The sequence below is a fragment of the Benincasa hispida genome, chromosome 4 (genome assembly GCF_027475165.1).
Source record: "Benincasa hispida cultivar pf3 chromosome 4, pf3_genome.v1.1, whole genome shotgun sequence".
In the NCBI taxonomy this organism is placed as follows: Eukaryota; Viridiplantae; Streptophyta; class Magnoliopsida; order Cucurbitales; family Cucurbitaceae; genus Benincasa; species Benincasa hispida.
In genome coordinates, this window is record NC_143481.1 from 29,945,791 (window position 1) to 29,961,206 (window position 15,416).

The 15,416-nt window shown below is 32.8% G+C and overlaps 1 pseudogene; it reads left to right on the top strand.

Annotated features, from left to right (window-relative positions):
• The first annotated feature begins 3,929 nt into the window (after positions 1-3,929).
• LOC150036630 (beta-galactosidase 7 pseudogene) lies at positions 3,930-6,415 on the top strand (annotated as a pseudogene).
• The last annotated feature ends 9,001 nt before the right edge of the window (positions 6,416-15,416 follow it).

Genomic DNA, 15,416 nt, shown 5'->3' on the forward strand with positions numbered 1-15,416 from the left:
CATTGGTGACTAATTGCTATTTTGCGATATCAATTTTCGATGGAACATTTCTAGCTGTATATGGGATTTAGTTTCTTTCTTTACATCCACGAATACATCTGGTAATAGATTTTCTATATTTTGCAAATGAATTATCTTCTGAACTTCAAGTTCACATTGATCTGTACGAGAATCTAAATGAGACAATAACGATGCATTCCATGTAATTTCTTTTTCAAAATTTTAATTCCTCCCCCTAATGTTTGAAAATTTGTCTCATTAAAGTGACAATCAGCATATCGCGCAGTAAATACATCACACGTCAGGGGTCCAAGATATTTAATAATTGATGGGAAATCATATCCTACCTCCTTTCAGGAGTATATCGTGGTGGAGCAATTGGAACATATACTACACATCCAAAAATTCTCAGATGGGAAATATCTGGCTCATGATCATAAGCTAATTGTAATGGTGAGTACTTATGATAAGCTACTGGCCTAATGCATACAAGTGACACTGCAAGCAAAATAGCATGTCCTCGTATAGGTGAAAGAAGCTTAGCTCTCATAAGCAATGGTCTTGCAATTAATTGCAAATATTTTATGAATGATTCTACTAAACCATTTGGTGTATGAACATGAGCTATAAGATGCTCAACACTATCCTAATTGACATACAACAATTATCAAAAGCTTGGGATATAAATTCACTATCATTATCAAGACGAATGGTCTTAATTGTATAATCAGGAAACTGTGCTCTTAACTTAATTATTTGAGCAAGTAATCTTGCAATGCAAGATTTCGACTTGATAATAAGCACGCGTGTGACCATCTGCTGGATGCGTCTATTAATATCATAAAATATCTAAATAGTATACTTGATGGGTTAATAGCTCCACAAATATCACCATGAATTCGTTCTAAAAATGCAGGTGGTTCAATCTCCACTTTAGCTAGTGATGGTCTAATTGTCAATTTTTCTTGAGAGTAAGCATCACATAATAATTCATTAGATTGAAGAATCTTCTAGTATGATTGAATCACTAAAACACTAAAATTGTCCGTAAATAAACATTTGTTATCGTAAAAAAAAATAATGGTATGACTGAAGCCCACAAAGCTACCAATATTAATTTTTTTTTTATATAAAAATTAGATCCAACACATAAAAGAGTTGATATAAAAATAATATTAAGCGAACAGGAAAATGAAGAGAAATTTTCGAACAACTAAACTTGAAGTAAGTTCATCAAAGTTGGAAAATGAAATATTATCCAACTTAAACTAACAAACTATTTCTTTTTTCTATTTTAGCAAATTCTACTAAAAGAGGTGTATGGTTTTTATTGAATGAACCAACTTTAAAGTTTACTATTACTTTTAATTTAATTAATATGATAACTAAAAACATAAATGTTGATAGCAGTTGAAAGTGCTATCTTCATCCGCTTAACTCAAGGTTGTTTAGATACTTAATTTGGTTTTATTGATTATTTTGTAGGACTCGAGTGTACAAGCAGTCAGATTAAGCGTTCGAAAATAAAAGGCACTAAAATGAAAAAGTATGAGATAAATCGATCCAATGATGAAGTAAGAAGGCTACTGTACAGGAGATAAATCGATCCAATGACAAAGTAAGAAGTCTACTGCAATACCAAGCATCGCAATGCTCTGATTAAGCTTAAGTCCAACTCTAGCTTGAAGCTATTGGACAGAATGCTTGGATGGAAGGCAGTGTTGCTTGCAACGGTTTGGAGATTTCATGATGCCATTATCGCAACGCACCTTGGTGCTTGAACCTTGACGCTGAAAGATAGAAGCATCAGCATTGCAATGCTCCTTCAGAGCATTAGGAGTGTTGCGACGCTACGGTGTTTAAGGGACGCATAACCCTAGCGCGCGCGCAATGCAGCGTCAGGCCAGCGCTGCAACGCGTGCCTGATTCTTGGCCATTATTTGCCTCAACGTTGCAACGCCCTTCCTACCGTTGCGATGCTGCAGTAGTTTTATAAAAGGAGAATCTGGGTCCAGCCGATATCATCAGATCTAGCACACCCAATTGTGAATGCCGTCACTTTGTCTCAACCTAGTCTTAGCCCACTTTTATACCAAAACTCTGAAAAAGAATTCTTCCCCTTTACCAATTGTATTGAGTTTGAGTATGTTTAGTGGCTAAAGGGTAAGAACTTAGCTTGGGTTTGTTAGTTTAATTTCATTCCAATTTAATTCTTTAGACTGGTTTTAAAATTCTGTGAGTTTTATTATGAATTTATGGAATACATCTTTAGCATATTCTTTACTTTTCATGTATAGGATAATCTGACAAATTAGCTATGCATGTTTAATTAATTTCTTTGATTGGCCCTAATTTGTAATCGTTAGGTAGTCATCACCTAGAAGCATGGGTTAAGTAAGTTTGTTGTGTTAATCTGGGATTCCAGTTAGCAAGCATTTACTTTCTAACTTAGATAAATTTTGCTCAATTAATTAGTTAGACGACTTAGTTTTGCCTTGAATCTTAATGCATGTTGATTAATTGATTGGTTGAGGATTCTTGCTTTTCTCTTAATCAACTTGAGTTTATGGACTATCGGTTAGGATTTTAATCGAGTCGACTAAGTTTTTAATTCAAATAATCTCATGTATCTTTTGAGTAGTCTATGATAGAATTAATGATAAATGAATTAAATAATAATTATCCAAAGTAAGTATTTGTTCGATAAATAAATTTTCTCAATTGTTTACGTTGCATAATTTTCGCTTCCACAATTTATTTTAACAATTTTCACAAATCCCCCCCTTGGTTACTTCCTACAAGTTCCAACTTTTGAGGAATCCATATTTGGCTCTCTTGCGTTCGATCCCGGACTTGCTACTTATACTACTAGTTAGTATAAAGAGTTAGTTCGGTGCATATAAATTCATTTGTACGGCCGTCTTTCGGGAGCAACACCGTAAGGTCGGTACGTCAAAATGCATTTTGTAAGAGGCCAAAGAAAAGCTATAAACTACAAAAAAATCTAAGGACCAATTATTAGATAATTTAGCAGACACAAGAAGTAAAAAGAAAGGTCTGAAAGGAAGCCAAGGAGTACACATGAAGATATAACATTGTAGTAAATATGGATTTATGAAACGACTAACAAAATATGAGCTTTACTAAGTAGCTCATACTCTCCATTTTCAAAATCTTAAATCATGCACCTCCTTTGGGTTTCATAATGATTTAACATGATACTATACTGGAATAAAAGATCACGTGTTTGAAAAACCATAATGCCATAACTCCTATTTTATAATTTTACAATGAATCTTATATTTGACATGTTTTCAAAGAACTTCACTACTTAAATTGTCACGCCTGTAAATGGATTTTTTTTTCTTTCCGATTTTGGCAACAAAACTGTACAATATTTTCTTAAGAGAGGTGGCTAAAACATTTGATCAAACAGAGGGGAGAATTCTGAAGGGTTTAGGCAAAGAGAAATATATGAATCAACACTTGAAATCAACCAACTGTCATATTCAATTGATGAAACACATTCAACAAACATAGGCTCAACATGTCTCCAACAACCTAGATGCTAATGACAACATTATACCAACGAAAGAAAACTATGATCATTGGCTCATTACAAATTCAAACTGAAAATGTCTAATAGATAAGCAAACCTATGTTAGGAAAAAGAAAAGTTTGTTAGTTACATATATACTTTCAGTTGGGAAAAAAGTTATTGTTAGGATAATTTCCATGAATATTTTCCAAATTTAGCAAAGAAACTCATACATGAACAGTGAAAATTGATTAGCATGTTTTCCGTGTTTATAATCCATAAAAAAACGATTTTACAAATATAGATTGGAAAGAATACCAACTTTGTACCTATGTGTTCCTATATAAACACATTGATTCAAAGAAATGAATAAAACCAAACATATAATCGCTAGATACAAAGATGTTTAAGCTTCAGTTGTTTGTTTTTCCTCTTCTAGCTACTTTAGCTTGCTTATCTTTTTGTACAGGAGCAAATGTCACCTACGACTCAAATGCTATAATTATCAATGGTGAACGACGCATTATCTTCTCAGGTTCAATCCATTATCCACGTAGCACTGAAAAGATGTGGCCTGATCTTATTCAGAAAGCTAAAGATGGTGGACTAGATGCAATCGAGACATATATTTTTTGGGATCGTCACGAGCCGCAACGACGAAAATATGATTTCTCTGGAAACCTAGATTTCATCAAATTCTTTCAGTTTGTCCAAGATGCGGGACTTTATGTTATAATGAGAATTGGTCCTTACGTTTGTGCTGAGTGGAACTATGGAGGCTTTCCACTATGGTTGCACAATATGCCAGGAATCCAACTACGAACTGACAATCAAGTGTACAAGAATGAAATGCAAACCTTCACGACAAAAATAGTGAATATGTGTAAACAGGCCAACCTTTTTGCCTCACAAGGAGGGCCAATAATCTTAGCTCAAATCGAGAATGAGTATGGAAATGTGATGACGCCTTACGGAAATGCAGGAAAAGCATATATCAATTGGTGTGCTCAAATGGCTGAATCTCTTAATGTTGGTGTTCCATGGATCATGTGCCAACAAAATGATGCCCCACAACCTATCATTAATACGTGTAATGGACACTATTGTGACAACTTTACTCCTAACAATCCTAATAGCCCAAAAATGTTTACTGAAAATTGGGTGGGATGGTTCAAGAAATGGGGCGATAAAGACCCTCACAGAACTGCAGAAGACGTAGCATTTTCTGTGGCTAGGTTTTTTCAATCTGGTGGCATACTTAACAATTACTACATGTACCATGGAGGCACCAACTTTGGAAGAACATCGGGCGGTCCATTCATCACTACGTCTTACGATTACGACGCCCCACTTGACGAATATGGGAACTTAAATCAACCCAAATGGGGGCATCTTAAACAACTCCATGCATCAATAAAATTGGGAGAGAAGATTCTCACAAATGGCACTCACTCAAACCAACACTATGGTAGCTCTCTCACTTTAACGAAGTTCTCCAACCCATCAACAGGGGAGAGGTTTTGCTTCTTAAGCAATACAGATGGTAGCAGGGATGCAACCATAGATCTGCAGACAGATGGAAAATATTTTGTGCCAGCTTGGTCCGTGACCATTCTTGATGGTTGCAACAAGGAGGTTTACAATACTGCAAAGGTGAATTCTCAAACATCTATCTTTGTGAAGGAGCAACATGCAAAAGACAATGCAAAACTCTTGTGGATGTGGGCTGCAGAGCCCATGAAAGACACATTACATGGAAGGGGTAAATTTAAGGCGAACCATCTTTTGGAACAAAAAGGAACTACTGTTGATGCCAGTGACTACCTGTGGTATATGACAAACGTTGAAACCAATGCAACATTTCCTCTTCGAAATGTGACTCTTCGAGTAAATACAAAAGGTCATGTGCTTCATGCTTTTACAAATAGAAGGTATATCGGGTCACAATGGAGGAGCGATGGGCAGAGTTTTGTGTTTGAGAAACCTATTCTACTAAAATCGAGAAAAAACATAATAACTCTTTTAAGTGCCACAGTTGGATTGAATAATTACGGTGCATTTTATGACACAGTGCCAACGGGAATTGAGGGAGGTCCTATTTTTTTAATTGGAGAAGGAAATGTCACAATTGATTTAACGTCAAACCTATGGTTTTATAAGGTTGGACTAAATGGAGAAATGAAGAAACTATACGACCCGATGTTCTCACAAAGAACAAAATGGAGAGCATTAAATAACAAGTCTATTGGAAGACGAATGACATGGTACAAAACTAGCTTTAAGACTCCTCCAGGAACTGACCCAGTAACATTGGACATGCAAGGAATGGGAAAAGGCCAAGCTTGGGTAAATGGGGTAAGCATAGGCCGATTTTGGCCTTCTTTTATTGCCAGCAATGATAGTTGCAGTGCAAATTGTGACTACAGAGGTGCATACAATCCTAGCAAATGTGCTGGAAACTGTGGGAACCCTTCTCAAAGATGGTATCACGTTCCGAGATCGTTTCTTTCAAACGACACGAACACGCTTGTTTTATTTGAAGAATTTGGAGGAAATCCTCAACAAGTGTCAATTCAAACCATCACTATAGGAACTATCTGTGCAAAGGCTAATGAAGGAAGCACCTTAGAGTTGTCATGTCAAGGAGGACGCATAATCTCTGAAATTCAATTTGCTAGCTATGGAAATCCAGAGGGAAAATGTGGTTCCTTTAAGAAAGGCTCGTGGGATGTGAAAAGAAGCACGCTTTTGGTGGAAAAGACTTGCATTGGTGTGAAAAATTGTACTATTGATGTATCTGCAAGGTTTTTTGGAGTAGACAATGCTACTAACTTGTTTGCAAGACTAGCGATCCAAGCACTTTGCTCAAATAGTTGAGTCGTGATATTATATATATATATATATATATGAGAATTTCGAGCTAAAATTAAAATTTTTATTTTGTTAACCAAGTATATATATATATATATATATATGATCTTTGGTAACACTTTGACTATTAGATATAGTGACATTTGTGGGTTCGCCTTTTTGTTTTTTTCTTTAATTAATTTATTTAAGATTGATGTTGCATAATTTTTGTTGATTGTGCAAAAGATATTTATGATAACATAATTATTTGTCTCTTGCCGATAACTTTCCTTTAGGTGAGTTATTTAGTCTAAAAAGCTTAAATTATTGAGTAGAAAGCATGCGCTCAGTGTCATATACATTAGTATTACATGTGATTTTATGTAAAACCAAGACAAGCATGTTTCCGTAGCCTTGAGTAGTAAAAGGAAGAAAAAATAGGTGGAACAAGAGTTAATTTTTTAGTTTTCCTCACGTTTTTGTGTAATATATAAAAAGAAATGTCAAAGTTGCACTCAAGATGCAACCGCAACCCATCAGATGATAGTATGCAGAGCACCTAAGAAGAGTTAACATTGGTGCACTTGGGAAGGCAATTTTACTTTGTCTAGTGTCTTATTTGATGTGTAGTTGTCTCTTTAGATAGATTACATTGCGTTCTTATGGATGGAATACCTCATTCCATAATATCAAACGAACATTACATTGTAAGGCAAACTTATCTTCAAGAAAATTTTGATGGAAAAATAGTGTGTTCTTCAAATTTAGAAAAGATATATATTTATGGAATTATTCATTGTCATAACTCTTCTATAAATTGATTGTTAGTTTGAATAAGATGCAAATATTTAACCATGGATGTGAAAGAATAACTCGTGGATGTGAAAGAGTGAAACTCATGTAAGAATCACAACCTATGTATGTGAAAGGACGGAAGGCATGGATGAGTCACATTTAATTTATTCTTACAAGCTCCGACATAAATGATGAGTTTGATCTTTGGATAGTGAATAAAAAGTCTTTCCTTAAAAAAATAAATAAGTGTTGAATTTTTTCTAATGAGTCACATATAATTTATTCTAATTTTTAGCTTTACATAGTGAACATAAACCAAGTTTACTTAATTAATTAATAGACTTGATATCTTGAACTATCATTCGTTCTAGTAAACTAAATCAATAGAAGTCACATTTTTTTCATCTCAACAAAGTGTATGATCATTTCTCATTATTGTGTTCATTTTGCCCTTTGAACACCACTTGGTTTCATGGGTGCTTTAGAGAATCTATCTTTTAAAACTTTCATCAAAGTAGCTCCATTCCTAAGGGTATCATATAATTAAAAGTATAACACTGACCCTGGAAACTACTTTTACACTTTTTTTCATCCTTATAATTTGTTTTACTCTTATTGTGGCTATAAGTATATAAGAAGATGAAAAATATAGGGATAGTTCTCCTCATTGGGTAAGCTGAAAAGTGAGCATACAAAGAGACCATGTCACATCCCCTCCCAGATTACCCTCTTAATCCGACAGAGAATGTAACTGCAGTAGTTACCAACCCTTTTGTGGCATCCACTACTTGATGAACTTCCTTAACCCACTTAAGAAACCCTGGATCCCATATAAAATTCACCAGACTAAACAAACTTTTTTTTTTAAAAAAAAAAAAAACCTCTCAACACCGGGGCCCAACACCAAAATAAAACATCATAATAATATTTACGTAGTTCAGTGGGTCCCAAGACTTCTCACTAGTCTTTAATAGGTTACCTAGAGCACCTAGTAGTACACCGATGTCTAGATAGACAAGTTAACAAGTTACCTAGGGTGCCTAGTTACCAGTCACTTACTGGGTATTGTTATACTTATTATTTTTTCCTTTATATTTTTCAGGCAATGGGAGGAATGGACTGCCAAGGAATGAAAACTAGCACATTGAAGATGTTGTAAGTATGCAATCTACATACATAGTAATTAAATTTTAGGATTAAAATGAGTAAGGAGAAATAGATGACACTAGTAATTTTTATAATGGTTCAGAAATCCCTACTCCACTTCTTAAAACACTTTCTTTGGTATTTTTACTACATTGATTTTTTAACAGGTAAAACCAAACTGATTTACCACTCGTTTTACAGGTTTAAAAGTCAACCTCCAACCGATCATTTTGCAGGATTAAGATCCAACCTATACCGATCTTTTTAAACAAGTTAAAAATAAAAGCGCGATGATCCCCTTTTAATCGGGTTTAAGATCAAACCACTAGACCAAATTCTTTTTTGGGTGCGGGATTAAACTACTATGCTCAAACCCAAGGTACACTCACACCTTATTCAAATTCTCAATTGAAACTATGAAATCGAAAACCTAAAGAAATGTTCTCAAAAGGTTAGATATAAAGATTTAAGCACTCATGGACAATGTTGAACACAATAGAAGAAAATAGTGTCGAGGATAGCTTTCCCATAAAATAAAAAAGAATTGCAGAAGATGAAATTTCTACAGAGAAGTTGTTGTCAAAAGAGAGAAAAAACGAGATTTCAAAAGAAGTAGAAAGATTCAAATTTGATCCATTGGAGGAAGGTTAACAAAAAAGCTGGTTGTACAAAAAATAATCAGACCCAAAATAATAAAAGATGTATAACAAGGATAAACATATTACGGATATGGCAAAAAATTAGCGCCAGAAATCAATGGTAGCATCTGTCAATGGTAGCTGTATAGGTAAATGACTAAAAAGCCCATATGCAGCCAACCATTCCGTGTTTCTTTTTTCTGATTTTCTCAAATTCAAAACTATCAACTAATAGCAGCTATCAATGATAGCCATGATAGCTACTTTGAGTTGCTATTGTTGATAGCTGCTATCAGTGGTAACTTTCAATTGAGAAACATTAAAACAACATTAAAATAGTAACATTTTTTTGGGGTTGATGCCCTAAATCTCATAGGGTCCTATAGTTGCAAACATTGTTGAACAAACTCATTTTGTATTTAATAAAATATATGATATTTTATTCATTATCTATAAAATATATGATATTTTAGTTGCATTAACAACAAACCAATAAACTAGCATCCAATGTTATCTTTGTAACTTAAACATACGGGTGGATCATTTTAAGTGATAACCTAAATGGTCTGTAGTAGATGGATAAGATTGGGTACCTTATCCTCGTGACACTACAAGTATGGCTCACTTTGTAGGTGTTATAATTGTTGTAAAGTGCTAAATGATCTGATCCTGATCATTCATGTATAGACATGGGAGCAGGGATATCCTATACAAAGGAGTTTGTATAAGACTGAACCATGAAATGTTTAGTCTCATTATATAACGCAGTTCATGATATAGACTTACATTTCACCAAGATGACCATAGGTAACATGACCTGAATCTTGAGTGAGTTGTGAACTCCTGCCTATGAGGGTCATCGTACTGTTGATTTGTTATATCCAATGGACACAGAAATATATCTGTAGTACGAAGAGTGCAACTGTCAATCTTTAGTGGAGTTCCCACAGCTAACGGATGGTGAATAATGTAATTAAAAGAGTTTAATTAGTTATTCATGTACCGTTGGAGCTTTAAGCTACAGGTCCATGAGGTCCCCTTGGTAGGTCAATAGGATTTAGTTGAGAATCAATTTTTTGGTTAATTTGAAATGTTCAAATTAATAGAGGGATTTAATTATATATGATGTAGTTATGTTTTTTCAATTATATGTGATATAATTGTCGTAATGTATTTGATACATTATAGCTTAATGGGTGGAAATAAATATTTGAATGAGATTCAAATATAGTTTCTATGAATTGGATTCATGGTTGTTAATTTAATATAAATAGGATTTATATTAAATGTCATATAAAATAGAAAAGAAAATATAGTTTATATTGTATGTGATACAATATTAAAACTATAGGGTATATGTTATATTTGTATATATTATGATAAGTTAGTTATCATATTTATATTTTTATTATTATCATTAAATAAACAGGAAGGGAGTTACAACTCCCTTCCCCTTCTTTTCTCTCCTCCAACGTAAGTGAATGGTGGTGTTATGTTTGGCAAGTAGAAAAGGAAAAGTTTCTTCTTCTTCTTGCTAATTTTGGTTAATCGAGATTGAGAAAGTGTAAACGACAAAAGTGTTCTGTGTCTTTATTTATTTATTGTGAAAATTCCCAATCCCTCCTCTACATTAAGTTTTCCCTTAAAATCCAAAATAGCAAGAGTCCACCACTCTTAAGTTCTCACCTTGAGAATACCAAGATAACATTCGTGGTAGTGTTTAATTTTGTTCGACGTTAATCTTGAAGAAGGTCTTCAAGGAGTTCGTGATTTGTTCGAGGAAAAACATGAGGAAAAGGTCTTCAAAGGTGAAGTTTCTTGAAACCCTTTCTAAAGCATGCTGTAATTTAGAATTAAACGCATACCTTATTTCTTGTTTATTGTAAATTTTGTATTCAATAAAAATGGAATTTGGACGATCCGCTTCTGCTCAAGGTTCTCTCCCCATTAGAATTCTTCACATTTGAAATATCACCTTTCAATTTTTCATCAAATTTTAATGGCTATCATTGATACACTTTAATCAATTGGAATCAAACTTGAAATATTAACACCTAAGGCTATCAATAGATATTAATGATTGACTATTATAAGTAGTTATCAACTTTTGAAAAGAAACTATCATCTTTCAAAGATTAACATTTAAAGTTATAAGGGATAGAATGTTGGGTTTTATGTCCTAAAAACTCGCAGTTTGTAAAATGATAAACATTTTCTATTACCAATATACTTGTTATTGATCTTATAAATTGTTTAAAAGTCTAAATCCAATAAACTACGACCCATGACTATTGTATGAGTACTTAAACTTTATGTGGAGACATAAGAGAGGATCGGGTTCGAGTAAATAGTCAAAATGATCTATGGTACATCAATGAGGTTGGGTACCTAATTCTAGTAACACCATTGGATGCGGCCTACTCTGTTGTTGTTATAAAGAGTTGATTTTGATTTTTAGATACAATTGAAAAAGAAAAGAAAAACACATTTAAATGGAAAAATGGATTTTTTCATTATCCATCACTTAACGAGCTCACTCATGAAGCAACCATTTGGCCTTGTCTTCTCCAAGCATGAGCTGCAACACATGCAACTCTTCTCTTTGCATGTTGATCTGCAATATAATGAGAAGATTGGAGTGAAAAACGTGAATGCAATCAAAAGGTTTTTTAGAGAAAAACTTGTTTGAAGAAAGGTACTTCAATCTTGTTGCAGCAGTGAGCTTTTCTCCTTCATCCCTTGATTCAAGCTTGTTTTGAGTCCCACAACTCAATCTAAAGCACCAAGAGAATATTGGGGAAGATCTTGAGATGGTCTACAACAAGATATGGAAAAGATTGCAGCTGGAGATGGAGCTTTGAAGAAGTTCTTCAAGAGGTATGTCTTGAAACCCATTTTTCTGCAGAAGCGTGTTTATAATATGCCAAAATTAGTGAATTTGAATGCTTAGATGGTCCTTGTTCTTCCGATGCGATTGATACAATCCTACATAGAAGTCTATCAATGATAAATTTATAAGTGACTATCTCTAGTATTTACCTAAGTCATATCACGAATATCATTAATATCATTCATTTTGTTGATATATACCTAAGTCATATCACTGATAGCTATGGCTATAATTGATAACTTCAATCAGTAGCTATCACCGATAACTTTTAGCAGTGGCTATCAATGATAGAATTTCATCAAATGGAATTGACTTTTATATCATTGGTATCATCGATATACAAATATCACGTAAGTTCTATCACCGATATCACTTATATCACTTATATCGTAGTTATCGGTGATAGCTTCTATCATTGATAACATGCTATCAGAGATAACTTCTCTGATTTCTTTTTACCATCAAATAACATGTCATCGTTGATAACTTCTATTAATGATAACATGCTATTAGTCTTAACTTCTAGGCATTCCACTTACACTTTAATTCGAGATTCAACTTTATTAATTAAATTCTCTAAGTTGGCTATCAATGATAGACTTCTATAAGTAGCTATTAACTGTGAAAAAAATCATCAAAGATTAAGCTATCGATGATAGAAAATATTAGTGGTTATCACTGATAGACTTTCATTACTGACTATCAATTTTGAAATATTAACAGTCAAAGCTATCAATGGCTATTATTGAGAAACTTTTATCATGATTATCAATAATAGACTTTTATCACTACTAGACTTCTACCGTTGATATCTACCTAAATTCGATATTACTAATACATGAATATGACTGCTATCTATCTATGTTATATCACGAATATCACTAATAATTGATGTTATCAATACACAAATATTATGGGACACAAATACACAAATATATCAATTTGTGTCATTCATTTTGGGTCATCTATGTCATTTTTTCAAGTTTATTTCTGATAGACATCATACTCTTAAAGTCCTATAAAAAGAGGAAAAAAACTATTGGCCTGTTTGGTATCGTACACATTTCTTATTTTTTGAGAAATAAACTTGTTTAATAACTATTCTTGTTTCTTAATTCAAAGTTTTAAGAAATGTTTCTAAAAGAGGTGTAAATTTGTGGACTGAAAAAGGTAGTTTCTTTCAAATCCGTTTTCATTTGCTATTTATATTTAATATTTCGTTATAATAATCAAACTTGATGATTGGCTTGTTGATGCTACGTCACTTATGAATTGGTTATTTTCAAGTCTTGGGTACAAAACTCAACCTCAGAATTCATATGAAATGAAGGGGAGAAGAAAAGATTGGATAAATGAAAGAAAATTTAAAGAGAGAGAAAGAAGAAACAAAAACAGGAGAAAAGAAAGAAAATTAGAAAAAAAAAGAAGCAAAAACTAGAGAAATGACAGAAAATAAAAAAAAAAGGAAGGGAAGAAGCAAAACTGGACAAAGAAAAGAAAATTAAAAAAAAAAAAGAAAAAAAGGGAGGAAGCAAAAACCGAAGAAATGAAAAAAAAAATTAAAAAAAGAAAGGAAAGAAGCAGGAAAAGAAAGAAAATAAAAAAATAAAAAAAATGGGAAGAAGCAAAAACCGGATAAAGGAAAGAAAATAAAAAAGAAAGAAAGAGAAGAAGCAAAAACCAGAGAAAGAAAAGCAAATGAAAAAAGAAAAAAAAAAAGAGAAGAAGCAAAACCAATAAAATATAATATTAAAATATCCTTAACAAAGGTGATGGTGGAGCTTGATCCTAAAATATGAAAGATATACAATAATAATAATGATAATGTTATGAACTTGAGGAGCGCAAAAAGAACATAGATACCAATAAAATACAATATTAAAATAAATATAATATAATATAATAATAAAATAAATAAATATTAAAATAAATTAAAGATAATATATAAATAAATAAAATAAAAAAATTAGCAAAATAAAAAATAAGAAGTTTCTCTAAATTCTCCACTTTCTCCAATTTTTATGGAATTTGCCCAATGTGTGTCTTCAAAAACCCACCAAATGCCACTATTTATAGGCAATTTGGTGTGTAGGAGGTGGACTAACATTAGTAATGTGTAATGTTGAGACACATGGAAGACACTTTGGAAAATGGGGACATGATACATGGTCAACTGACACCAAGCATGAGCATTTAATGGGCATCTATTATCATAATATTTATAATACTCCCCCTTGGATGCCTATTATATATATGAAATATGTCTCGTTAAAGCCTTACTAGGAAAAAAAAACCCAATGGAAAAAAATCCTAGTGAAGGGAAAAGATTCCAAAAAAGTATATTTACTCCCCATCATGGAAACATCACTTGAAATCTTTGAGTTGCTGCATTACAATGTTATGCACTAGTTTTTCAAGGACTGCAATAGGTAATGTCTTTGTAAATATGTCTACCAGTTATCTTTCGAACAAATTTGTTGTATAGTGACCTCGTCATTTTGTTCAAGATCATAAGTGTAGAAAAGCTTTGGTGAAATATGTTTTACTCTATATCCTTAAATATATCTTACTTAAATATATCCTCATTAGATTCAGGATATGCATGTTATGTTGTCTTTGTATAATATCATTACATGATTTTTACTAGAATACGAACGACATGCTCCATGAATTTACTGAGTCATTGATTTTAGCTATACACATTATCGACTAGCCTCGTGAATTGCAAGAATTTCAACATGATTTGGGGAAGTAGCCGTTATGGTTTGTTTCACTGTCCACTTGTGAATCGATAACCTGTTTGAAATCTAGCTTTGTGTGGATTAGATAAATATCCAGAAGCTGCACAACGAACCAAATCTAAATTCGATTTATTTGAATAAAACAAACCTATATCAATCATTCATTAAAGATAACGGAGTATATGCTTAATTCCATTCCAATGTCTTTTCGTTGGAGGAGAACTATATTTTGCTAATAAATTTACTGTAAATGCAATGTCTGATCTTGTATTATTAGCAAGATACATAAGTTCACCAATTGCACTGAGATATGGTACTTCAGGACCAGGAAGTTCTTCATTATCATCTCGAGATCGAAATTTATCTTTCTTCACATCTAGTGAACGAACTTCTATTGGAATGTTCAATGGATGTATTTTGTCTATATAGAACCTTTTCAAAAACTTTTCCTATATAAGTTGACTGATGAACAAATATCTCATCTGCTAAATGCTCAATTTGCAAGACAATGAAAGATTTTGTCCTTCCGATATCTTTCATCTCAAACTATTTCTTAAGATATTCTATTGCCTTTGAAAGTTGTTCAGGAATCCCAGTTATATTTAAGTAATCAACATATACAGTTATAATAGCAAATTCCGACTGTGATTTCTTTATAAAAACACATGGACATATTGAATTGTTTTTATATCCTTCTTTCAATAAATATTATGTTTTAGGGAAGAGGCTTGAAGAAGAATAAAAATATTCTAAGTGTGGAATATTTAGGCTCTCGGATGTTAAAGTGTAAGTATGTATATTTAGAAGAAGGAAAATTG